A 25,188-nucleotide genomic window follows, 5' to 3' on the forward strand; every position below is an offset into this window, starting at 1 on the left:
TACGTGCAATAGTACCTTCACATCCTGCAAATTATGTACTAGGTTAATTCTCCATAGTGAGCGGGGAGGAGTATCCAGAATGGGTTGACCTTGTCCTCTCATGATTGGATGAGTCATATAAGCTCTTTGGGCAATGCCCCCTGGCCAGCAGGACTTCCCATATTTTGACTCATCCCACTCAAGGGAAAGGATGCACTACTCTGGACCTCCAGTAATTTACAAAGGATTAAGGAAAATAAACTTGGACCCGGCGAATCCTGCCTCCCTCCATCGCACACAGCCTCCTCCTGCAAGGACTGGACTGCCACAAGCCCCCTGGGGCGGCACGCTGCCCTGGCCACTGAGTGAGACGGAGTCACTCAGTGAGGACCCTTGCCGGACAAGCAGGAGAACTGGGCACACATGCCTCCTAGAGGCAGCCCTTGATGCAGAGGCTTCTCAGGAGCAGAAGCGCTCCTCCGCTCCCCTCAGGGGTTGAGCCACGAGGGTTGTTAAAATGCCCTGGAAAACCTGCGCTGGCAGCTATCACCAGTGGACAAGGTGAGAGCCGGAAAGGCTCAGAAAGAGCTGTGGGAGGCAGTGGGAATGTGGGGCTTAATTGTGGTCGTAAGTCAAGGACTAGCTGTAAAGGTGTAAGTTTAAGAATTTCAGGAAAACTTTAAAAGACCTTCATAATTTCTGCCTACTTTTGGTATCACCGCGTAGGCTTTTTCATGATTGAGTTAGCTTTGATTGATTGCACGGATCGCTTTTAAGGGATAACTGTTACAGCAGGAGTGTCAAGAGGCCGTTGCAGCCAAAAACAAACCTTGGGAGCCTGTTTTCGCTGGCAGAGTGCTCGGGCCACCACAGATGCCCCCCAAAATGAGTGATGTCATGCTGACCACGCCCACCCTGGCCCCCTGAGGACAAACCCAACCTTGGTGTGGCCCTCAATGAAATCGAGTTTGACACCCCTGCGTTACAGCGTTACAATTTTTGTTTTTAAATAGGTAAGAATCTAGGACAAGAATCTAGCTGTTTGGAAATGACTACTTCCATCATCCCTCCTAAACTAGCTGCAGGTTTATATGAAAGGTTTGAATTCTGTTTGGTATAGTTGGACTTCCCATGACTTTATGGCCTCCATGGAGTCATAAGATTTTCTTGGCAGCAGTATAAAAGCGATCAGTTATCAACGTCTCTCCTTTATTTAGCTGGCCCGGACTCAGTAGAAGTTATCCAAATGCTCTACATCGCGTGAATAAGAATTGCGTTGCATACTACACTGAAGCTACAGTACTTCATTTGATGATTTGCCAGAATGAGGGTATAGTATTCCAAATATCCTTTGTAGTTTAAACCTGGCACTTCATCCTGTTACTTCTACAGCTTGTTTTGCATTTCTCCTGCTTAGAGGTGGGTAAAATGAGGACCCAGATTGTTGGGGCAATATGCTGACTCTGTAAACCTCTTAGAGGGGGCTGTGAAGTGGTATATAAGTGTTATTGCTACTGTATTTCCCCCCAAAATAAGACAGGGTCTTATTTTCTTTTGACTCCCCAAAATAAGCTTTATTATTTTTTATTATTTTTGAGGTGCAGGAGGCGGTGAGTGTGGTCATCTCATGGCTGCTGCTTCGTTGCAATATTTTCAGGGAGGGCTTATTTTTGGGGAGGGCTTATTTTAGTGCATGTGTTCAAAAGCCTGATTGGATTTATTATCCGGGGAGGTCTTATTTTCAGGGAAACGGTATTAGTAAGAAGTATCAATTGATGACTGACATATCTGGTATTTCTGCCATGCAATACTCTTAACTTCTAGCATATTTCCTTCACCTGCCATTGCCATCTTGATGTTTTTTGCTTGATATTTCTTTCAACTTTTTTCAGTCTTGGGATTTTCTTATGTATTAATCAAGTTGTAATCAGATATGATTATGGATGCTTGGAATTTGTTGTATTCTCTAGAATAGGAAATGAAACTAATCCTATATTCAGCTGTGGTGTGTCACTAAAGCTAGTTGTCTTTTGTTCTAGTTTGTGACTAAAGTTAAGTTTTTGAATAATCTGCTGTCAGACTTTATACAGGTAGTCCTCAACTTACAACCACAATACAGCCCAAAATTTCTTCTGCTCAGTAAGATGATTGTTAAGTGAATTTTGGCCTATTTTACGACCTTTCTTGCCACAGTTGTTAAGTGAGCCTAGCTTCCCCATTGACTTTGCTTGTCAGAAGGTTGCAAAAGGTGACCATGTGACCCCAGGACACTGCAATTGTCATAAATATAAGTCAGTTGCCTAACGTCTGAATTTTGATTATATGGCATTGGTCGTAAATGTAAAAAAATGTCCATGTCACTTTTCTCAGTGCTGTTGTAACTTCAAACTGTCACTAAATGAACTTTTGTAAGTTCAAGACTACCTGTAAAGGTAAAGGTTCCCTTCGCATATACGTGCTAGTTATTCCCAACTCTAGGGGACGGTGCTCATCTCCATTTTTAAGCTGAAGAGCCAGCGCTGTCCGAAGACGTCTCCGTGGTCATGTGGCCAGCATGACTAAACACCACAGAACGCTGTTACCTTCCCACCAAAGGTGGTTCCTATTTTTCTACTTGCATTTTTACATGCTTTCAAACTGCTGGGTTGGCAGAAGCTGGAACAAGTAACAGGAGCTCACTCCGTTACAGGGCACTAGGCATTCGAACCACCGAACTGCCGACCTTTCTGATTGACAAGCTCAGTGTCTTAGCCACTGAGCCACACGTCCCTTTTGGTGCAGACTACCTACAGTCTGCAGCAAACAGTGACGTGCAGTAAAGTTTATGGCTGGTGAGGCAGTCCTCTCCCCTGGCACCCCACTGATTAAAGCGCTTTCTTTCGCCCACAGCAGAGCTCAGGCGGGCGAAAGGAAGCGCTTTAGTCAGTGGGTTGCGTGCCGGGGGGAGAGGAGAGAATGCCTGAGCATTCTCTCCTCTCTCCCGGCATGCACCCCACTGATTAAAGCGCTTTCTTTCACCCGCAGTAGAGCTCAGGCGGGCGAAAGGAAGCGCTTTAGTCAGTGGGTTGCGTGCCGGGGGGAGAGGAGAGAATGCCTGAGCATTCTCTCCTCTCTCCCGGCATGCACCCCACTGATTAAAGCGCTTTCTTTCGCCCGCAGCAGAGCTCAGGCGGGCGAAAGGAAGCGCTTTAGTCAGTGGGTTGCGTGCCGGGGGGAGAGGAGAGAATGCCTGAGCATTCTCTCCTCTCTCCCGGCATGCACCCCACTGATTAAAGCGCTTTCTTTCGCCCACAGCAGAGCTCAGGCGGGCGAAAGGAAGCGCTTTAGTCAGTGGGTTGCGTGCCGGGGGGAGAGGAGAGAATGCCTGAGCATTCTCTCCTCTCTCCCGGCATGCACCCCACTGATTAAAGCGCTTTCTTTCACCCGCAGTAGAGCTCAGGCGGGCGAAAGGAAGCGCTTTAGTCAGTGGGTTGCGTGCCGGGGGGAGAGGAGAGAATGCCTGAGCATTCTCTCCTCTCTCCCGGCATGCACCCCACTGATTAAAGCGCTTTCTTTCACCCGCAGTAGAGCTCAGGCGGGCGAAAGGAAGCGCTTTAGTCAGTGGGTTGCGTGCCGGGGGGAGAGGAGAGAATGCCTGAGCATTCTCTCCTCTCTCCCGGCATGCACCCCACTGATTAAAGCGCTTTCTTTCGCCCGCAGCAGAGCTCAGGCGGGCGAAAGGAAGCGCTTTAGTCAGTGGGTTGCGTGCCGGGGGGAGAGGAGAGAATGCCTGAGCATTCTCTCCTCTCTCCCGGCATGCACCCCACTGATTAAAGCGCTTTCTTTCACCCGCAGTAGAGCTCAGGCGGGCGAAAGGAAGCGCTTTAGTCAGTGGGTTGCGTGCCGGGGGGAGAGGAGAGAATGCCTGAGCATTCTCTCCTCTCTCCCGGCATGCACCCCACTGATTAAAGCGCTTTCTTTCACCCGCAGTAGAGCTCAGGCGGGCGAAAGGAAGCGCTTTAGTCAGTGGGTTGCGTGCCGGGGGGAGAGGAGAGAATGCCTGAGCATTCTCTCCTCTCTCCCGGCATGCACCCCACTGATTAAAGCGCTTTCTTTCGCCCGCAGCAGAGCTTTCAAGAGCTTTCAAGAGGCAAAAGCCGCCCTGCCGCCCCGATGCTAGAGGCAAAAGCCGCCCTGCCGCTATGTCCAAAAGCCCTGCTGCTATGTCCAAAAGCCCTGCCGGCCGCTATGTCCCACATAAAAAATTAAGTGCCAGCCTGTGCGCCAGCAGAGGTGGGTAAAACACACACACACACAAACACAAATTACTTACAATAATACAATTACTTACAAATTACATTAATTTTGAATTCCTGCCCCCTCCCTCCGACCCACATACCTTTTCCAGCTGTGTCACAGAGGATTTCAACTCTGCTCTTGTCTGCCATGATGAAAATGTAAAAATATAAAAAGAAAAAGGCAAGAGTTGCTGAAGTCAGGCTGGGTTAGCTGCTGCCAGAGTCTCCAATGGACGACTCTGCTTGACTGTTTAAAAAGAGCCTCTAAAAAAAGTGCCCTCTACAGGAGGAGGCGAGAGAACCACGTGCCTCATCTACATAAGGAATTTTTCGGCTTTTAACCCTTGCTTAACTCTGCTCAAGTGATTATAAAGATAGACTAAATGAGGCACGTGGTTCTCTCGCCTCCTCCTGTGGAGGGCATTTTTTTAGAGGCTTTTTTAAACAGTTAAGCACTAAGCAGATTCATCCACTGTGACTCTGGCAGCAACTACCTCAGCCTTTTTCCTTTTAATTTTTCTTTTCTTTTCATGATGACAGTGGTGAGGCCCTGCCTCCCCTGACTGCACGTCACTGGCAGCAAAAATAGTTAGTCCAAGTACTCTATAATTTGTTAGAAGGAAGTTTTGAAGTTACAGCACAAGACTTCAAACAAGGACACTACTTTCAAATTAGTACCTATATAGAGACAATCAGTGATAACAAAGTTTTTGTTAATTTTCTCTCTTTTTTAGAAAGGAAGAAGCTGTCCTTTTTTGAGTAGGCAGAGCAAGATCTGTTAATTGCTGTTCCTCTTTAACAATATGAAAACTCTTACAACTCCAGTGATTTAATCCATACAATCAATTGAACCAAGGAGCAGTTGTTAAATCTGTGGGAAGCAGTACTTGAGTCTAACTCATCCTATCTGTCTTAGGACTTCAGTTCTTAGCTGGCTGATTGCTGCTGAATTAATCACTACTTAGTAACATTTCTTTTTGTAAATGTATTGAATATTTGCAGAGGCATCCCTTGTTTTGCCTGGAGGGGTCACCATTACACAGGTTTTTAAAGGGTTTTTATACTCCGTAGAAATGAAAGTAAAAAACTATATAACTGAATATACCAGTGAATAAAAGGGAAGGGTGTCAGTATTAAAGACAAAAAAATACCTGCCTGAACAAGCATTAAATGAAGTGAATCATTCTGTAATCGTGTTGAAAGAGCAAAAATGTCCTGTATTTTTAAATTGACGCCTGGAAGAGAGGCTGCTTAGACAGGCTAGTTCTGCCTAGTTACTATTACAAGTTGTGAGATAATGAACTTTTTTTGCCCTCTTTCCTCTTCCTTGTAGGCTTCCCTCTAGACCAGGGGTGCCCAACTCAAGGCCCGGGGCCCAGATCAGCCCACGGAGTGCTTAGATCTGGCCTGCAGGGTTGCCCTGGAAACAGTGAAGGACTGGCCCACGGTGCCTCTGCCAGGAAAAAATGGAGCCCGGGAAGGCCGCAGACAGCCCTCTTGAGCTCCATTTTTGCTGGCAGAAGGTTGTAGGATGCCATCGCAGCCAAAAACTGAGTATGGAAAGGCAGCCTTCCCGAGCTCAGTTTTCACTGGCAGAGGGTTGCAGGAGGCTGTCACAGCCAAAAACGGAGCTTGGGAGCCCATTTTCTTCGGCAGAAGCACTTAGGCCGCCACAGGTGCCCCAACACTAGGGACATCGAGCTGGCCACGACCCCCCCCCCCCAAGTTCAAACTCAACCCTGATGCGGCTCTCAATGAAATGAAGTTTGACACCCCTGCTCTAGACCAAGGGTGTCCAACCTTGGCAACTTTAAGACTCGTGGACTTCAATTCCCAGAATTCCCCAGCCAATATGGGAGTTGAAGTCCACATATCTTAAAGTTGCCAAGGTTGGGGAAACACCGCATGAGAAAGATAGTTTGGCAGAGTCTACGTCTGCATAATTCCTTTATTCCCCCTCCCCTCCCTCATCTCCTTAGATCAGCAGGCTTCCTTGCCTTACAAGAACAATGCTGAGCTGTTTCCTAGTTCCTAACTTTAACCCTGTATCTTTACAAACAGCATTGTGGTATAATAGCAAATATCTGTGAGAGGAAATCATGGTTGCCCGGAAACTGCCTGGCAACCAACCTGTGTTCAAAAAGTCGGGAGGACAGAGGAAGTAAAATGATTCCCCCCCCCCCCTTTTAATCAGCAGTCACTGCTCAAACTTCTGTATATTCCAAAGCATGGTGCCTTTGCTTAAGTTTGTGCTTTAAAACATTTGGTCAAAAAATCTTGTTAAGTAATATTTGTGAAGAGCCTTAAGGCTGCATCCTTCCCTCGCTTACATGGGTATTACTGAAATCCCTGCTCTGGTGTACTTCGTTAATTAAACTTTTTCGTTTAAAAAGCTCTCTGAACAGAATGATAAAAATCAAACAGCTTCCACTTTCCACTTCAGTTTTAAAAACTAAAATTAAAAGGACTCAGGGTTCTTGGTTGCAGGGCGTGGCCGGGACTTGTTTTGCACTGTTGTGACTGACATCTTGACTTTTTTGCCCCGTGGATTCCCTGCCCGATACAGAAGGAAAAGGAGAAAGGAAGGGGTAAAAAAGAAAAATGTTTTATTGCTACTAAAATGGTTTTCTACGGTGAAGTAACATTTTACAAACCCAATTTCTTCTCTTCGTGCTGACCTCCAGTAATTAGTGGGTTACATTTCATATTCCAAAGATAGAAATCTTGCCTTGAAAGGAAATATTGCAATGATTACTTTGACATTTGTGGTGGTAACTTGAATTGCAGAGATCCAATTGAATAATAAGGAATGTGTCAACCTTAAATGGTAGAGCAGGTGTGTCTAGTACGGCTGGCTGGGAATTTTGAAAGTTGAAGTCCACAAGTCAATGATATTTATACATCACTCCTTAATTAAAAAATTCTCAAAGTGGTTTGGAATTAAAAAAAAAGTAAATGTGTTAGCATATAGAATAGAATAACAGAGTTGGAAGGGATCTTGGAGGTCTTCTAGTCCAACCCTCTGCCTAGGCAGGAAATCCAACATCACTTCAGACAAATGGCTATCCAACATCTTCTTTAAAACTTCCAGTGTTGGAACATTCACAATTTCAGGAGGCAAGTTGTTCCACTGATTAGTTGCTTTTCTCCTTGATTAGTTTCCACCCATTGCTTCTTTAGAACAACCCTCAGGTGCTTTGGAGAATAGTTTGACTCCCTCTTCTTTGTGGCAATCCCTGAGATATTGGAACACTGCTATCATTTCTCCCCTAGTCCTTCTTTTCATTAAAGTAGTCATACCTAGTTCCTGCAACCGTTCTTCATATGTTTTAGCTTCCAGTCCCCTAATCCTCTTCGTTGCTCTTCTCTATGCTCTTTCTAGAGTTTCCACATCTTTTTACATCGTGGCGACCAAAACTGAATATGATGTGATTGCAGCTCTAACTATAGATATGAACATCCAAATTGTGCCATAGGTAAATTCAGTAATGTGATGGCTTTGTTTTCTATGACTGAGGGGACGATGCCAAGATTGGACACCTGTGTAATAGACCAAACTAAAAAACTTGTATCATATAGATTGAGAGTACTTTTATTGGAAGATTAACTATAATTCTATAGTAACAGAATCTTACATGCCTGAGTGTGCTTCCCCCTATTCCACTGATGGCGAACCTTTTGGGCACTTGGAGCCAAAAAGGGAGTGTGCCCGCGCGTGGCACCGAGTGCTGAAAAGGGAGCACTTTGTTGCGCTCGTCTAGGCCGCAACTAGAGAGAGGAGCTGCCCCAGGGGCATGCATGTGCCAGAAAATGAACTTCCGGTTTCCGGCGCACACATTTGCGCCAGCCAACAATTCTTCTGGTTACTGCTGTGCATGATCAGCTGGCAAGTGCACATGCTCACGCCAGAAAATGGAAGACCAGCTGTTCCGGTTTCTGGCACTGCTACATTTCAGCTGATTGTCATGTCGCATGCGCACCAGAAACCTGGAAGAGGAATGGGTGGCATGGCTCCACTCGCCACTTCAGTCACGTGTGCCATAGTTTCGCTATCACGGCTCTATTCCCACCCTCACCTCCATCCCTTTATCTCGATATGAACTGGAGAGGAACTTGCCTGACACTTTTCTGTTATTTTCTTCATCTGGGTTTAATCCTTTCTTACCTGATCACTGACTTGCTCTTCCTCCTGTCCTCCAGGGCCATTTCCGATGTCCTCTTTGTTGATTTGACAAAAATAAAATTTACTTACTTGTGCCAGCTTGAAGGGCTGCAAGAAAACCCAGATTCCATAATAAGGCTGGCTGTGCTTTGAAAATGGGTTGCAAGAAATGCTTAAGGCCATTGAAAACACTGCATATGTTATGCTATTAATTTTTTTTTCTGGCATTCATTTTTTTTATGGCAGTGATCACCAACTGGTGGTCCGCAAGAAAATTTTGCTGGTATGCAGAAAAATTATTTGCATTTTATTTATATTGCGCTAAATCAGGGGTCCACAAACAATGGCCCCTGGGGCAGATATGTGCAATGAGCACTTGTGTTGGTGCAGAGAATTTCCCCCTTCTGGGTCTTTTTGTGCAGGTCAGAGAGGGGGAGAAATCCTGACTTGGGGTCTGCTTCACTTCCTGGTGCGGGGCTTTGGGTGAAGGCTGGAGGGAAGCACTGCTCATGGAAAAGAGCCAGAGGGACTGCATCATGGTCTGGAACTGGCTGACCATCTCAGCCTGCTAAGCCTCCAGGTGCCGGTATCTGGCCTTGCACTCCTGCAAGTCTTCCTCTGCTTGGAAAGCCTATGCTGGTAGTCCTCAGGGAGGTGCTTCTACTGAGCCTCTTTCTCGGCCATATCCAATCTGAACTGAGCCAGCTGTTTTGCCAACTTTTTCTCATGGTGGCTGCTTAGTTCCAACAACTGCTTCCTGTTGGGGCCCTAAGAAGCCTGGGCAGGCAGGCGAGGAGGGGCTGGGAGGGGAGGGGCAAGCAGAAGCTGGCGAGGCACCCCTTGACGTGAGTGACATTGAGTTGACCATGCCTACCCAGTCACATGGCCACCTGGTCACGCCCATCCAACTGCTCTTTAGACAGGTCATATTAGTGGTCTATGGGATTTAAAATAATGAATTTAATGGTCCCTGAGGTCCAAAAGGTTGGTGACTCCTGCTCTATGGCGTGAAATTTTGAAAGTGACTTTTAAAGCAGTAGCTTCTCTTTTTACTCTAGCAAGCCTAAAAACATGGCTGCTTTAATAAAGAGGAGAGTGATATACTTATGCGACATCCAATGCAGGACTTTGAATAATCTTCGAAAGGTGCGCAGCCTTAATCCAGAATAGGAGAGCAGACTTTTTAAGCCTTTTACTCCTTACCATTTTCGGGCACTTTCTGGGTTCCATTTACATTCCTCACGATATTTATTGCCTTGGATCCTTTCCCCACTATTTTCCTTCAGCCTGATGATATCTTGTAAATATTTGGCTTCTGCTTGGTGGCTGCAGCACAAGTCAGTGGTGTTTGCGGAAGAAATATCGCATTTAAAGAGCGTGTGTTTCAGTCTCTGTGGTTGGCATTTACCCAGAGGGCTCCTCAGCTTAAACATACTGACCATCAAGAAAATTTCCAAAGAGGAAGGAGAAATCTGGTTAAAATGTAGGTGCTCCTGCTATTTTTCTTGACCAAGACAGAGCATGTTTATTTCTTTTTAATGCAGGGTAACCGGGCTCCCTGGTGTGTGTGTAAAACCTAGGCTTAGCCCCTCCTAAGCATGGTATATCGTAGAAGAAACTCTTGCCAGTTCAGTACTGCTAGCTTTACACTTGCATGCCTGATGCGCGCTCTGCGCGCATGCACAGTTGCCTATAAATAAGTCTGCACATCCACATAACATTTAAAAATGATAAAAATACATGCTGCGGCAATCGGGGAACCGGTTCGAGGGCGTGGCGAGCATGCCATCCCTACCAGTTCAGAGACCCAGTCGCCATTTCCACTATCGGCTCCACTGAACCGGTGCGAACCGGTAGGAACCCATCTCTGATTGTGAGTCGTCTGCCATTGTGTTTTTCGCAGGAATGTCATCATTTGCTTTTCTTCTTTCAGTATGTCGTTCCAGCCCAGAATTTCAAGAAGAGTGCTCCTGGGGGCTGGGGGGGGGGGGCCAAAATGAGCAAAAAACAGCCAGTTTTTCATGAAAACAGGCCCTTTTTTGTCAAAAAAAAAAAGGGCATGCGTAGCCTTTAGGGGGCTTATAGAGTGCTCCTGGGGGCTGGGGAGGGGCACAAAACAGCCTGTTTTTTGCTCATTTTTGCCCTACCCAGCCCCCAGGAGCACTCAGAAAGCCTCCTAAAGGCTATGCATGGCCATTTTTTGCAAAAGGGACGGAGTTTCAGGAGGCCAAAAATACTGTATTCAGTGTATAAGACACACTCAGATTTTCAGCCCCTTTTTTGAGGCAAAAAGGTGCGCCTTATAGTCTGAAAAATACGCTATTCCTTTGCAGTCATCTGGTCGTTAGCACTCTTCCTGAGACCTTTTGAGGCCACTTAGAGGTTTATCTGTGCCCTCAAGGTCACCTGTATCAGGGTGCCAATGCAGGTGTGGAGAGAGATATGGACAGATACATTTTGCAGTGTGTGTCACAGTACCTTGGAAGGAGGAAATGAAGGAAATTACTCCATCCGGCCCTCTTTTGTCCTTGTTCTTTGGGAAGTAGCTAAGTCAACGTTCCGATAGCTATCCCACCAGGATTAGGAAAATTTTACTATGAGAATTGCCTTAAATGAATCATCCACAGTAAATCTGGTTCTTTTGTGTGGCCTTTGATTTATTTATGTTTCTTTGTTCATGATGATTGCAAGTAAGTTATCTTTCTTTCTTTTGTCTGGAGTTGGTTTACAAGTTGCTATTATCTAGCAGGAGAGCGGATCCTACTTTAAAAGAAGCAAAGTGGTTTGTGCTGCTGTACAGTTATGTCTAGAGTGGGAGGGGAAGCACCCTCAGTGAGTCAACAGTATAATTTCAGGAGTGGGGAAATATCAAAAGAAGATTTGGGAAGATGCTGGCAAGGATGTTCCCCAAAGAGTGTAAGCAAATGGAGTTGGACAGACTTTGATTCCTTTGTGTTAAAGAGTGGCTCTTTTTCTGACACGTGTGTGCCTCTGTGTGTGTGAGAGAGAGAGGGGGAGGGAGAGAGGGAGGGAGAGACAGAAACAGAGAGAATATGAATTAGACACCAAAGCAATTCACATACAACCCAGGCAGGCAACATGCGGTGTTGCATTTGAATTAGGTATTATTAATATTGTTCATAAGGGGAGACAGCAGTGTCTCACCCTTATGCTCAGTGGCTAAGACGCTGAGCTTGTTGATCAGAAAGGTTGACAGTTCACCGGTTCGAATCTCTAGCACCGTGTAATGGAGTGAGCTCCCGTTACTTGTCCCAGCTACTGCCAACCTAGCAGTTCGAAAGTATGTAAAAATGCAAGTAGAAAAATAGGAACCACCTTTGGTGGGAAGGTGACAGCATTCCGTGCACCATTGGCGTTTAGTCATGCCGGCCACATGCCATGGAGACATCTTCGGACAGTGCTGGCTCTTCAGCTTAGAAACAGAGATGAGCACTGCCCCCTAGAGTCAGGAATGACTAGCACATATGTGCGAGAGTAACCTTTACCTTTACCTAAAATCATTCATACAGGTAAGTCCTTGACCTCTGACCGGAATTGAGCCCACAATTTATGTCGCTAAGTGAGTTTTATTCCATTTTATGACCTTTACAACCAGTTGTTAAGTAAATCACTGCAGCTGCTTAATTACTAACACGGTTGTTAACTGAATGGGTTCTCCATTGACTTTGCTTATCAGAAGTTTGCAAGAAGGGATTACATGACCCCGAGACATTGCAACCGTCATAAATGTGAGTCAGTTGCCCAGTGTCTGAATTTTGATCACATGACCAAGGGGATGCTACAATGGTCATAAGTGTAAAATGGTCAAAAGTAGTGTTTTAACAGTGTTTAGCAGTCACTAAATGAACTGTTATAAATTGAAGACTATCTGCAGTAATTGTTAACTATTCTATCAAATATTGCTTATGAACATGTTTGTTTGGTGGAGGGATTTTAGGATTTTATTTGAGAAGTCCCAAGAGGATTCATTTCCAATGACTTGTCTTTCCTTCCCTTCAATTTTGGGAAATGCTGATACCCCTCCCTCTCTTTCGGAAGAAATTAACATTAAAGGTAAGAAGTGGATGATGGTAGAAAGGAGCTATTTAGAAACTATCTGCTTTTGTTACAGTAACCTTTTTTTTTTTTAAGGTTCTTGCAGATGCTTACTGGCAACTAGATGCTAGAGAGAGCTGTGTTTCTCTTTTCAAAGTAAATATATTTTTTAGTTTATCAAAATATAAAATACAGAAATGCAAAGGAAAATAAAGATAATGGGAAATAGGGGAGGAAAAGAGGAAAGAAAAAAGTGTAGAGTAAAGGAGGGGGGAGCATTGACATGATTCCTTTTGGAGCAATAGAATAAGGGAATGACTTTTTACTTTTATAAAATAATATATACTTGCCATTTCTATAACAACAAACCTATCTAATCAGCAACACCTAAATTAAAGTTTCATTTTTCCCACCTCAAGCACAAAGTCCAAAAGCAGTTTCCAAACAAACACAAAATTAATGGCATTCTTTCCTTTAATCAAAGCTTGTCAATTTAGCCATCTCTGATAACTCCCATCCCTTTTTTACAGCTATTCGTCCGTGGTGGGAATCAAAGCAATGGTGATTTTTTTTTTTGCTACGGGTTCTGTGGGTGTGGCTTGGTGGGTGTGGCAGGGGAAGGATACTACAAAATCCCCATTCCCTCCCCACTCCAGTGGAAAGTTACTGCAAAATCCCCATTTCCTCCCTATCAGCTGGGACTCGGGAGGCAGAGAAAAGGGAGGCCAGTCAGAGGTGGTATTTGCTGGTTCGCCAAACTACTCAAAATGTCCACTACTGGTTCTCCAGAACCTGTCAAAAACGGGTGAATTTCACTCCTGAGTCAAAGTATCCTTCAATTTTTGTGTGTAGAGTATTCTTGCTGCTCTACAGTCCTGTTTCTGGCAGGTTGACAGGTGGACTGCAAATCCCAGGCTGGCTGGGGAATTCTGGGAGTTGAAGTCCTCCCGTTTCCAACTTGCCAAGCTTGAGAGATGCTGCACTAGAGGCTTTCTTAAAGCGCCTTCCTGACGAATGAAGAAGAGAGTCCTGCCTTCGAAATCCCCCTCACTTGGCGGCTGAGTGCCTGTGGCTTCTGTTGCCAGGAATCTCCCAGCTTTTCATTGGCAGAAAAGTCCCCGAGCTGAGCTGTCTCTCACATGCTCCAGCCCACAGATGGTCGAGGAAGCTGTTCTTGCCCAGGGAGAGGGTCAGCTCCAGTCGCTCTCCGCTAGTCTTGTTTTAATTGGCATTGGCTAGAATTTGATCTCTGGAAAACAAAGTGCTACAGTCTCCGCTTCATCGGTGGCTGGCATTCCTCCCGCAGTCCCCAAGGATGGGCTTAACTGCTTCACCACCAGAGAGGATCAACCATGGCCAACTTTGAAGGAACCTCTTGAGAATCTGGAGAGAGAACAGGAATCTCTTTGAAAGCTCTTCTGGAAAGATTGGGTGCCTTTACTTTGAGTCAGCTGGTTTGTTTTCCTTTTTTAAATTCCTCATTGCAAAGAGAGGAAATTGGATGTTCTCCCTGGCAGCTAAAAATCAGGTATATTGTGTGGACTCCCCCCCCCCCACTTTTCTGTTTTCTTCAATTATAATGTTATATAGCCTTAATTCTGGAGTCTTAAAAATCTGGTGGGATTGGAAAATAGATTTTTCTTGCTGCTAGTTTCTCTGGCTGTCTTCAAAAGTTGTTTTGGGGCTGGGCTGGGGGATGTTTTTAGCAGGTTATAAACATCAAGATGTCCAAGCACTATAAAATATTGTTTACCCTTATAGAATTTTGTAAATTTTTTTTTTGATAATCTCACTTGTTGCTTGTTCTCTAAATGCTGAGAATCTAATCTCTTCTTCATTTTATGGCCATAGTAAAACTACACGGGTGCAGGAAAGTTGCATTTTCATGTATGTGCTGCAGGAGCATGTAATAATTGCCACAATTCCTCACACTCTGGCAGATTATGAGATGTCAGGGAAACATTGATATACTTTGGAAAGTTAAAGAAAGCATGTTTACATACAGAATTTGTTCCGTGTCTTAAAGAGATCATTGTATCTATTGTGGCTGATGGGGTCATGATGTATTTTTAGATAGGACAGAGTTTCTCAGTCAGAATGTACTTTATTTTGATTATTGAAGCTTAGAATTTAGGGTAGTGGAAAAACAGCCAAAGAGATGATTTATGTTATCCACACTGACTGGATGAAGTAGATTTGCACCCGGAATTTAATGACGTTGATTGGAAATGAATCCTGATCCCAGGACTATGCATTTCCAAATGGATTGGATTTGTGCCTTCTTGTTTTTTTAAAAAATAAATAAATTCTTTTCTTGCCAGATTAGGAAAATTTCCAGCTTTCTCTGGCAAACACATCTGAAGAGCGTTCTAAACTAGTTATCAAAACATCATACAGTCCAGTAGCAAAGAAAAAGCTAAAGTTAAAAAAAAGCACAGAGGAAAAAAGTGAGTTCCCTTTGTGGTGATAAGGGTGGAGAGAAAAATGCCTTCTGTGACATTTTGAGAAATATTTTAAGAAATGCTGTTTTGGCTGGAATTCCCAGAGTAAAACACCAATGGATGAAGTGAGAAGCCTGTTCTGTGTGGCTTGGGAAGACACCACAAGGAGTATGCCACAGAGTTTTATGTTGACCTGTGTTTTTTGCAATGGAGAATGATGGATTCCTCTGTTATAAGAAAGCAGCATATTATGCCATAACTTTTTGTAGGCTAGAGCAGGGGTGAAATCCACCAGATTCAGAACAGGTTCTGGAGAATAGGCAGCAGAAATTTTGAGTAGTTCGGAGAATCGGCAAATGCCACCTCTGGCTGGTCCCAGAGGGGTGTGGGAATGGAGATTTTGCAGTATCCTTCACCTGCCATGCCCACCAAACCATGCCCATCAAATCACAACACGCCCACAGAACCAGTAGTAAATAAAATTGAATTTCACCACTGGGCTAGAGCCTGCTTTGCCAGTGGAACAAAATGGTCATATTTCTACAAATGCTTGCATTGTTTAAAGTGGTTTACCGCCTTTCTTCGTGAGATAAAAGGAATATTTGGCAAAGTGTATGTGGTGGTGGTAGTGGTGTTTGAATGACCTGACTACAACCTGCCATAGGTAGCTTGGGTCTCCTCACTCCCACCCAGCATTCAGTTTTATTTCCCTGATAGGCAAGAAGAATCCCACATGGGGCAGGCTCAAGTAATGTACCATAGAATTTCATGATGCTGAGAATGGAGTACACAGAATAATGGAATAAGAAATGACATTAGAAGTCATCTAGTCCAACAGACTACAACTTTCCCGGCTCGGTAGCTTGGCGGGGAGAGGAGGAGAGGATGGTTTTGTGTGAACAGCAGTCACGAGCAAGTGCGAGCGCCTACTGGTCACATAAGTGGAGCTGTTCACGCTTGCTTGCCCATCGCTTGTGTGGCCAGGTCAGTAGTGGGCTATAGCTCATGAGTTGTGGACCCCTGATCTAGTTCAACTCCCTATTCAGCACAGGTTCTGCTAGAGCAGGGATGTCAAACTCAATTTCATTGAGGGCTACATCAAGATTGTGTTTGATTTTGGGGGGGGGCAGGGGGGCGTGGCCAGGGGGCGTGGCCAGCTTGATGTCACTTATGTCGGGGGTACCTGTGGTGGCCCAAGTGCTGTGCCAGAAAAAACGGACTCCTGAGCTCCCTTTTCGACTGATGGCTTCCTGCAACCCACTGCCAGTGAAAACGGAGCTTGGGAGAACTGCCTTTGGCACTTGCAAGCTCCATTTTCGGCTGTGATGGCCTCCTGAAACCCTCTGCCAGCAAAAACAGAGGTGGGGAGGGCTGCCCACAGCCCTCTCGAGCTCCCTTTTCACTGGCAGAGGCACTGTGGGCCTTGGTTGTTTCTAGGTTGGTCCTGTGGACCAGATCTAAACACCCCATGGGTCGGATCCAGCCCCCAGGCTTTGAGTTTGACACCCCTATGCTAGAGCATTTCTGGCAGGTAGCCATTCAATCTCTGAATGTCTCTGTAAAGAAGAGTTTGCCACTTTATACTGTATGCCTGCCTATAATGATATGTGTTGATGATCTTGGGACACATGCGGGTGTGCGGGGAAGAAGAGATGGTGCTTAGAGAATGGTCAGATAAGATAGGGCATATTTTGCCACCGTGTAATGGGAAGAGAGTCAGAGAAGAAACCTTCTCAGGATACAAAAGAGACACCAAAGATTTGTCCTATCAGACTTTTAAAGTAGCCATACAATAAAGTAGAATTAGCTCATCTGGTTGTGTTTCCTGTCTGGTCACCGGGGAAGGCTGCTCCTGCTCAATCATTAGGAAATTCTTTCTAGCCTGAATCTGCTATTATGAGTTTTAAGGTGTTGTTCTGGTTCTGGTTTTCTAGGGCAATAGACAATATGTCCACTTCCTCTTCTATTTGGCAGCCCTTCACATATCTGAAGATTGCCATCACATCTTCCTTCAGTTAATATTTTCTGAAGGATAAACTTACTCAGTTCCTTTAACTGTTTCCTAGGGCTTCATTTTCAGACCCCTCACCATCTTGATAATCCTCCCCTGCATCACTCCAATTATCATGGTCTGTGATGGCATAGGAAGCAGCAGGAGCAGAGAGGGTATCTTTTGACAACACAGTTACCCAGAGTGAAGCCCAGATTAAGCAAATTAGGGTCACCTGCTTGAACGGGGTTGGACTGGATGACTTACAAGGTCCCTTCCAACTCTGTTCCTCTATACTATTTTCAGTATGGGCATCAAGATTTCATGATTGATCAAGATGAATGCTATAGGTAAAGGTAAAGATTCCCCTCATCCATATGTGCTAGTCGTTGCTGACTCTAGGGGGTGGTGCTCATCTCTGTTTCAAAGCCGAAGAGCCAGCGCTGTCCAAAGAAATCTCCATGGTCATGTGGTTGGCATGAATGCTACGGCTTTTTAAAAAAATTAATTTTATTTAATTGCAGTAGTACCAACCAATATAGTAATAGTACACCAAATGTAATAGATTGTATATGAACTAATTCTTTGCTTCAGGTAGGAGCTTGTATTTTTTTTCTTTAACTAACCGGTGTTGGTGAGAGCAGCATGAAGTGCATTCATAATTTTAATAAAAGCAAAATTACAAAGTTTGTTCCACTGTTGTGCGATTCCATACATTAAGGCATATCTTTAACATTATCCAATCACTGTATGCAAGAGAAGGAAAGAGTTTCAGGGCAACCACAACCTAGAATACCTTAAGATATATCTAGAGAGTTAGACTGTTATAACTTTAGTTTGGCAAGATTCTCTCCATTGGATCTAAGCAAATAAAAGATTGGATGCAGTGGGATCCTGAGTGGTCTTGTCCCTGGCTTAGGCCGGGCACTGTCCTTTTGGAATGGTGATGCCCAGAACTGGACATGATCTATTCCAAATGGGGGTCTATCAGGACAGAATTGAGTGGACAGTCCCTTCTTCATGATCTAGATTAATGTTTCTTAACCTTGGCAATGTTAAGATGAGTGGCCTTCAACTCCCAGAATTCACCAGCCAACATGATAGCTAGGGAATTCAGGGATTTGACATCCACCATCTTAATGCGGTGGCTCAGTGGCTAAGACGTTGAGCTTGTCGATCAGAAGGTCGGCAGTTCAGTGGTTCGAATTCCTAATGCTGCATAACAGAGTGAGCTGTCCCAGTTACTTGTCCCAGCTTCTGCCAACGTAGCAGTTCGAAAACATGTAAAAATGCAAGTAGAAAAATAGGGACCACCTTTGGTGGGAAGGTAACAGCGTTCTGTGCACCTTTGACATTTAATCATGCCAGCCACATGACCATGGTGACGTCTTCAGACAGCGCTGGCTCTTCGGCTTTGAAACGAGATGAGCATCGCCCACTAGAGTCATGAACGACTAGCGCATATGTGCGAGGGAAACCTTTACCTTTATCTTAACATGGATGAAGGTAAGAAACACTGATCTAGACTGAGTATTTCTGTTACCTCACCTGCCTCATGCTGATGGCTTATGTGTTTCACGAGGACATTCTGATCTCACTGACAAGTATTACTGCTAAGCCATGTTTTCCTATGCTTGGATCTTCATTCTGTATATCCTTCCCAGGTATAAAATGTTACATTTCAATCCGTTTAATCACATCCTGTTCCTTTCATCCTATGATCATCCTTAGATCTTCTTGAATCTGTGCTCTTCCCTCTAACATATAAATTACCACCCCAACTCTCAAACATTTCTGAACATGATGTACTGTGTATAATATTTGAGCAATAAGAGATAAAACCTGGGGAAGAAGAAGATGGCAAAATGATGGGTAAGGATTTGTGTAAGTATCATCTTCTGCTATCTCTATCCAGGATTTAAAAATGTGTCTTCCTGCTGAATGATAATGTCTGCTTCATGGGATGTTGGCATTAGGCCACGGATGCTCAAGTTTTATTACAATAGAAGCTCTTGTTTAAGCAGTGAGAATGGGAAACCTCACAGGGAGTTGGGGGAAGGTATATTGGTGAAATGCTGAGATTAATTTGTGTGCACTGGTTCAAATGTGAAAAATATGTGAAATGGATGGGATTCCTCTTGACTCCAGCAGCAACCCAGCAGTCATGGTGTGATATCCAATCCTCGTGTCATTGACTAAATCTGGCTTCATCATTGGGCTGGTGTGACATCTGGAAAGCCTTTAACAAATGGGTAACAACTGCACATTGGCAATCAAGCTCAAGACTTTCTCAGCTGACAGATACATCTGGAGACATGGAAGACCAGCTTGGAAGAGTCGGTGGTGGGAATTTCAGGTCTTTTCATTGTGTTTGGGCACTATGTGAATTCAAGTCTAGCCCATCTGGAGTCGCCCAGTAAAAAGAGAGTTGGTTTACACGTTGCCAAGTTGAGCCTTGAGATAAGCCATAGATGGTGACATTGAGGCTTAGCTTACGTGATTCATTGAGTGTTTTTCGGAATCCTATACTAGACTTGATCTTAGCTAAGAAGTCACGAAGACAATTTATTATAAGCATGTCCTATTGTTTCCTTTATATTTCTTTGTATTTTTGTATCAGTTTTATAGATTTGATATGATCGATTTATCTAATAAAACATCTGCCTGTCTATCTCTCTTTTTCTATCTCTATGTCTCTATCTTCATCTCTCTATATCCATGATGGTGAACCTATGGAATGTGTGCCAGAGGTGGCATGCAGAGCCCTCTCTATGGCCACTTGCACCATCGCCAGCTGCTCTTCTGGTTTCCGGCACGCCGGCCAGCTGGTCTTCGTGGGCAACAGAGCACCAGAAAACAGCCTGAAAGTGGCCTGAAAAATGTTTTAAAAACCAGGCTGCTTCCAGGGCCATTTTGAGAGTGCTTTCGGGCTGTTTTTCATGCCAAAAACAGCCCGAACCCCCCCCCCCCAAAACAGCCAAAAAAGAGGCATGCACATGCCAGCCAGCTGTTCTTTGGATTTCTGGCACTCCAGTGCACTCGTGTGCACGCTTGTTTCGGTTTGGGCACTTGGTGCTGAAAAGTTTCGCCATCACTGCTCTATATCCATATATCCACCCGTCCGTCATCCATCTTCTGTCTTCTATCTATCTTCTATCATCATCAATCAATTACAGTATGATTCTACTTCTGCATCGAGGTTAATGCGAATACCTATTGTAGACACTATTGCTGACTATCTTGCTCCATTCTCCCCTCTACAAATTGTAGAACTCCAAAAACCCAGCAATTTAATTCCTGAGCTTCATAAATTCCCCATTATGGCAAATTGTACTTTTTAGAAAATGGTGAGAATGACCTCAATAACAGGAGGAGATATGGTGGCCTTGAGACCTTCCAGAGTTCAGCTTTGTTTTCTACACTGAATACAAACCTCAGGGGGTTTAGTATATGTATATGGTGATCGGTGTATACCTGAAGACAAACCATTTCAAAAAATTAAGAATACATCAAAGTCCACCCTGTATCCCGAAGCTTCTGTATTTGATCGTGGTAGTATTGAGCCACAGGACGTGATGTGTTTTCAAAAAGCCTTTGAAAAGGATCTAAGCACATTCTTGGGGCTGGTTTTAAGGAGGAGAAATTGACTGATCCTCCTTTTCCTGCTGTGGTGGGAATGGGCAGTTCAGGGGTGTATTTTCTTCCTTAGCATGTTTACAAGCTGCATTCACACATCACCCTGAGTCATGTGTAGTTTGTTGGATTTTGGCTTAGCAAAGCTAGTGGAATAAATTCACTGGGCCTTTATTAAACAAACTGTGTGACAAGGTTGACTCAGCCTTTCATATTTCCGAGGTGGGTAAAATGAGGACCCAGATTGTTGGGGGCAATATGCTGACTGAAAACCAATTAGAGAGGGCTGTAAAGCACTGTAAAGCGATATATAAGTCTAAGTGCTATTGCCATTAATGTAGCAGAGGAGCGGAGTTCAGTTTTAACCTCAAAGCTGTTGCCAATTGTTCCTTTATAGATTCTGGATTATTAAGGATCATTTAAGAAGCAATGTGAGAGGTTTATCTTTCAATGAAGACATCAAGGTGATAGACAGCTTTTTCCTTTTAGGATCAACAAGTGGAAAGCAACATGCAGCCAAGAAATATGTCTCAGAGTTGCACTTGTTAGAGTAGCTATGAAGACCTTGAAAAGATACTAAACTACTATGATGTGTCCATACCTATAAAGATCAGAGTCAAGCAAGCCATGGTGACACCCCAAGGAAGCAAAAGTTGAGGCTTTGAAGAAGCAGGGTAGGAAGAGTATTGATGCTACTGAACTTTGGTTTTGGAGAAGGCTCCTAAGAATACCATAGACAGCCAACCCCAATGGATCATCAGACAAATCAACCCAGTGTTTTCACTCAAGGCATAAATGACTTACTTCAGACACATGTGATGACCCAGCTCTCTTAAGAAGTCTCTAATGCTGGGAAAAGTGGAAGGAAAGAGGACAGCCAGCAGCAAAGGGGACGGATTCAGTTACGATGGGAAAGGAGGGCACCATTGGGAGACCTGAAAGAACAGATTGGAGATGGATTGCCGTAAAGAAAATTATGTAGGAGATGCAGAGAGTTGAAAACGAGCTGGAGGGACATAATCCATCAGGTGTTAACCACTAGACCAAGTTGCCAGGAAGTTCTACGTTTTCCTCGTCAAAACCTCTCATGTGCCTTGAAAGCGTTCATTCACAGCTTAAGTCCATGCAAAGTCTGGCACAACAGTATCTCGATGCATTGACTATCAAATCTGTCTGTTTTGTTTCCCTTTGTATTTCTCAGCAGGTGGAGGATTGAAGGACAAGTTTCATCCCCCCCTCCCTAGATTTTTGCTGTCCTAAATTGTTATTTTGCATGCAGGTGAAGTGTGCTTTCAAATAAGGAAAGGTCCTGCCCTTTATTTGCCTAGGAAATTAAGGAAAGCAGTATGTCTATTCCCATATTTTGAATGAAGTTAGGTGCAGTTCTCCTATCTCACTTTTTCTTCCAAACTCAAGGACATGTACATAGGTGACATGGGATTTTCTTCTCAAAGTTCTGCACAGTGTGAGATAGGAAGAAATTGGTGGATAGCACTGGATTAGAACAAATCAGATATGCACATAGTTAACAAGTGTAAACGGTGCTGTGCATTCCTATACTAGCTTAGTGCAAAGAGTATTCACCAGATTTTTGTTTGGTCAATTAGGGTTTATTTACCATGTTTCCCCAAAAATAAGACAGTGTCTTATTTTCTTTTGACCCCCGAAATAAGCGCTTGGCCTTATTTTCAGGGAGGTCTTATTATTTTTGAGGTGCAGGAGGCAGCGAGCGTGATCACCTCATGGCTGCTGCTCTGTTGCAATATTTTTGGGGAGGGCTTATTTTCAGGGGAGGGCTTATTTTCAGGGGAACAAGGTAGATCTATACAGGTACTCCTCAATTTATGACTAAAATTAGGAGCAGAATTTCTATTGCTAAGCAGGGCAGTTGTTAAGTGAGTCATGCCCAATTTTCCAGCCTTATTTGCCATGGTTAAGTAAATCACTGCAGTTGTTAAGTGAATCACATGATCATTAAGCGGGTCTGGCTCCTCCAATTGACTTTGCTTGTTAGAAGTCAGCTGGGAAGGTGACCAATAGCAATTGCATGACCCAGTATGCTGCAACCCTCACAAATATATGCTGGTTGCCAAGCAACCAAAATTTGATCATGTGACCATGCTGCAAAATCGTATTGTGAGAACTTGTTGCAAGTCTGTTTTTCAGTGTCATTTAACTTTTAATGGCCGCTAAATGAATGTTGTAAGTAGAGCATTAACTCTAGTGACCAACTGTCAATATATACGTAATAATTTGAACTATGCAATCTTTTAACAAAAAATAACTACATGATATACCTATTTTTTTACCTAGAAATTTACCTATTTATATAGGTAAAATTCAATTTTTTTTCTCTTCAACTGCTTACGTATTATAACTATGTACCATGCAATCAAACCACTACAGAGAAAAAACTTGGATCGTGGTATGTTTTTGTTGTGTTTCAAGGCATCCTGTGTTGAAAAATCTGAGTTAATCTGGTGAGATTCATACTGAGAGTGAACAAAATGTGAATTTAGATTGCTCCAATCCTGCTTCAGAAAAGGACTGAGGCAGATTACCTAGAATGAGATTATCGTTTATTATTGCTCTGTTTGCAGAAGTGTATGTGGAAAGTTGCTATTGGATTTGTACCCCTTTTGTAGGATCACAGACATCTTGATTGATCCCAGATTAGACAGGCCTTTGATCTGCTGTTTGTATCTGATATTCCAATTCCTTTTTTTTCCTTTTTATATCTTAGTGCGGGGGTGTCAAACTCAGGCTCACGGGCCAGATTCGACCCATGATGTGGATGGATCTGGCCTGCGGGGACGTCCTGGTCTACCCAGTGTGAACAGGAAACATGCCAGCAATTTGGCAAGTGGCATTAAACTGCCCATGCCCACCCAGTCAGCCACACCTGGCCGGGGCCCCAAAGTCAACTACAGCCATGCTTAATGAAATTGAGCCTTAGTGAATTACTACCATATTTTTTGGAGTATAAGACACAATAATCAGTGAGGAAAGTAAAAGTGTTTTGTTTCCAATACACAAACTTCCAGCCTCTGAGTAGCAGTGTCATCTTTCCTTCTGTTGTTACAATTTTCTTTGTTGTTTTTTGTATCTTTTTCTATTACGTTAAAAAAAAGTCAAATTCTTGAATGAAATAGAGAAGAAAAAGGGAAAAACACACGCAGTAATGAAGGAGAATTTTAGTCCATAGGTTGCAAAAAATAAGAATGAAAACAGAAGAAGAAAACTTAATCACTTCAGTTTAAAAGGCTTGCATAAATTCCATCCATGAAAATAACATTTAAAAAGTAAGATAACCAATTGTCCAAAACCATTCAAAGCTTAATTCCTCTGCTTATTTCTTCTGTTCTTAAATTTAAATTAACTAAGTTTTTTTATAGGCAGTCTCTTTTAAAATGGTAAAAATTCCTCACCAGCTGGAAACACTTTCTCTTTCCATATCCTTCTGTTTTGGAGCCCCCCTAACTACATCAGCAATGGCTTGAAGAACTTCTCTTGGATCGATCAGGGACTTTGCGATGTCCCTGAGATCGGCAAGACATATTCTTCCTTTTCACCATCTCTGCAGGACGGTTTCGGTCCGATTTGACCACCCAGTGGCTAAAGTATCAGCTGCGGTCTCGGAGCATCGAGACTGCACGTCCATATCATTGCGACATTGGCTCCTCCTCTCAAGACTGCTTTATTATTGTTCTAGACAACTTAACAAAATGAAGAAACTTTATAAAATAAATGCTTGATCTGAAGAGGCCCAGTGATATTGTATCTTCTTTTAAATAGCAGAGAATAATGTATACTTTCAGAAAGCCATATCAATTTTAATAGCATCTGTACAAGTTTAGACTGAAATGTAACACCACAAACAGTGCATATATTGTCTGTACTATTTGCTGTTGTTGCAAGGAGGCAAATTGCTGGAAGGCAGAGGCAGATTCCACCCCCCCTTGTTTTTCTCCCCAAAAGCTAGATGTGTCTTATACTTTGGAGTATCTCATACTCTGAAAAATACGGTATTTTAAAAAGTTGACTCCACTTTTCAGATTTGTTCCTCTCTTTGTGTGTCTTCTGTTTCATGTAAGTCCCTCTCTCTGTAGGTTCTTTAGTATTATCCTTAGCCCTTGATCTGATCCAGCAGAGTTATTGTATTCACCAAACAAAAGAATTTCTGTATTTCCTTCCCAGGAACACCTGGCTGGCCATTGTTAGGAAGAAAACGGACCAACTTGGCAGAATTTTTACGTTCTAAGCTTAGAATGAAAACTCAGCTACTTTGGTGCAAGTGCCATTAGAAATCTATGTCTTAAGAAAGATTAAATCTCTGTAATGAGATGACCAAATGGGTGAATAACAATAAAATATTAAAATAAGCAAAAAGAGAGTGAAAGTACAGATAGCAGCAAATCCTGGCTCTGGACTATCTGCCCATTTCTCCGAAACCTTGGCAGGAATGTAAGGAGTCTTGGACAAATTGTTATGCTTCCAACTTATGTGTCTCTCTGTATATTGTGTCAGTTCTGCTATCTCCGTGCTTTAGCCTTGACTGCTGTTAAAAGCTACTGCATTGTTTTATCTGGAAAATAAAATGCATTTTACTGATTTTAAGCAGTCAAACTGCAGAAGCAGAAAGAACGGAGG

At 43.6% G+C, this 25,188-nt stretch overlaps 1 protein-coding gene across 1 annotated transcript in view; it reads left to right on the forward strand.

The window, feature by feature from the left end:
* The first annotated feature begins 13,632 nt into the window (after positions 1–13,632).
* The window catches only part of PALD1 (phosphatase domain containing paladin 1), a 128,981-nt gene continuing 117,425 nt past the window's right edge, over positions 13,633–25,188 (forward strand). Inside the window, exon 1 of the mRNA XM_032232026.1 lies at positions 13,633–14,002. The gene's annotated coding sequence lies outside the window, so the exon portion shown is untranslated. The remainder of the gene's footprint in view (positions 14,003–25,188) is intronic.

This window comes from Thamnophis elegans, chromosome 15 (assembly GCF_009769535.1).
Source record: "Thamnophis elegans isolate rThaEle1 chromosome 15, rThaEle1.pri, whole genome shotgun sequence".
NCBI classification, from domain to species: Eukaryota; Metazoa; Chordata; class Lepidosauria; order Squamata; family Colubridae; genus Thamnophis; species Thamnophis elegans.